We start from the raw sequence: 2,466 nt of genomic DNA, 5'->3' as shown, positions 1-2,466 counted from the left end.
CTCCTCTCTTTCCTTTCGCCGCCGCCGCCTTTTTCACCGCCGCTGAGGCAGCTTAAGGCGGAGGAAAGTATGCTAACGTTGTTTCGGGGACCCGGGGACACTTGTCCCATCTCCTCTCCCGGCTGGGAAAGTTCTTTGCCACCGCAGGGGTCCCCTGGACTTCTGGTGGGCAGGTGGGCAGTGGTCGCTTTCTGCGGCCGTCAGCTTCCATCCTGAAGATCCATTTGACTCCTAGCCTGCCTGCCGCCCACGCCCCGTGGCCCTGCATCAACTCCTGTATTAAGAATATCCTGACGCCCTGACATCCTAGCTCCTGATAGCCCTACTAGCACTTGTAATCCTGCAACATTTACATTTCAAAGTTGAGCCATTATTTTAGACTGTCCCTAAAGTCCCTAGGGATCACCCTGTTTAGGTTCTGATGAATTGAAATAGTGAGCAGTAAATACCTGAAACTATCAAACTACAACCCAGAACCCATGAATCTTGAAGACGATTGTATAAAAATGTATCTTATGAGGAGTGACAATGTGATTGGGAAAGCCATGTGGATCACACTCCCCTTTGTCCAGTGTATGGATGGATGAGTAGAAAAATGGGGGGAGAGGGGGACACCCAGTGTTCTTTTTTACTTTAATTGTTCTTTTTCGCTTTAATTTTTATTCTTATTATTTTTGTGTGTGTGGTAATGAAAATGTTCAAAAACTAATTTCGGTGATGAACACAAAACTATATAATGGTATTGTAAACAATTGAATGTACACTTTGTATGACTGCATGGTATGTGAATATATCTCAATAAAAATGAATTTAAAAAAAATAAAGTCCCTAGGGATAATTAACGAAAGTACAAATACAAAACAAAAATTATTCTTGTCTCCAGCCCCACGTTGGGCACCAATTGTCACGTGTTCCTCTCTTTACACCTCAAACCACAGGTGGTGAACCACGGATGAGTCAAAAACAAAGGAGGGTATTCAGAGCATTATCAGAAATTCAAACGTAACCTTGAATGTTTGCAAAACTTTACTGAAAATATTTCCACTAATTGAACTATGACTTCTGTAAGAGCAATATAACACACCTTTTACTCATATAAAAACTAAAAATTAGTAGAGAGATTACTATTGCTTATATCTGACAGATTAGTATAGTTTTCCTTTTTCATTCTATAATTAATCTAGTCATTACATCATATGTCCCTCACTTCCTCCTTTTCTACTTGGGCCTGTTTAGCCTCTCCCTCTGTACAATCTTCTGATCTAGGACTTGAAGGGTATGAATCATCTGTTCCAGTTGTTATAGTGAGGCCTTTCCACTTTCTATCATTTGGAAATTGTACTTGAATATTTTGAAGTAAAAGTTCTGTCAAATATCTTTCTATATCAGAAGGAATAACTGGTTCTTCACTATCAGAACAGAAAGCATCAGGAGGTGTATGAAAGCAGCAAGGCTCCGCAGCTATCTGATCCTCATGTAGAGAGAAGGAGTCGGTGTCCTCAATTCTAGACCTCAGTAGAGACGTTATCCAGAAACCTCACAGCATGAGGGAGGCAGACACTGGGGTGGGGTCGGTGTACTTGGGCTCAAAGAAGGAACACAAGGACTTGAGCCTGATCAGATTGTGTTGGCTGTGCCTCCAGGGAAGAGATATGTCCCCATATGCTCCCCTGCTGTCATTTGTGGGTTTGCATTTAAGATGGAGGCGGTAAAACCCCAATTGCCATCGCTGCATGTGTGACAGGCCTTGTCCCCTGACTTCCACACAGGCTCCTCTCTGCTAGAGGCCTTCCCGAGAACTGCCACTCTGTCCTTGGACAGACCCACCTCCCTGCCTCCAGGAAGGCCCTGCCTCAGCCCCTGCTCCCTGCAGAGACGGCTGGTGATCAGGTGGATGCAGGTGAGGCACCTGCAGCTGGGCCTTTTGGCAGATGTCCTCCTAGATAGACATCCACTTTTGCTGTGAGCCAGTGCCTGTGGGGAATGGGTCAGCCACAGCCTCACTGGCCCCAGCTTCCTATTTCTGCCTCTTCACCACCCTGAACCCAACTAGCTCTGTTCTCGGTTCTCAGCCCTGATTCTCCCAGGGACAGAGTTTGGCAAGAGCCCAACAGGTAAGGATGAACATCTAGGAGGGATGTGACGGCACCTAGAGTATGGGGTGGGGAGCAGGAAGGGGCAGCCAAAGCCAGAGGGATCAGGGCCCGGACTCGGGTCTGAGCACCAAGGCGGGCACCATGGAAGAGTCTGGAGTCATCAGGCTGGCCTGTGTGGCCAGAATAAGCACTGCAGCCTTGGGATAGGGGCGGGCAGAGCTCCCTGGGGCCTGTGGGGCTAAAGGTTGGAGGGACACGGCCCCTCTGTGGTCACCACCAGGGCCAGAGAAGACAGTCCTGCCTCCGCCCCCGGGTGCTTCATCCTGACCAGGAGGAAATGACGTCTCCACAGAGGGTAGAGGCTGCCCTT

Source organism: Choloepus didactylus, chromosome 18, assembly GCF_015220235.1.
Source record: "Choloepus didactylus isolate mChoDid1 chromosome 18, mChoDid1.pri, whole genome shotgun sequence".
In the NCBI taxonomy this organism is placed as follows: Eukaryota; Metazoa; Chordata; class Mammalia; order Pilosa; family Megalonychidae; genus Choloepus; species Choloepus didactylus.
This window is presented reverse-complemented; position numbering follows the sequence as displayed.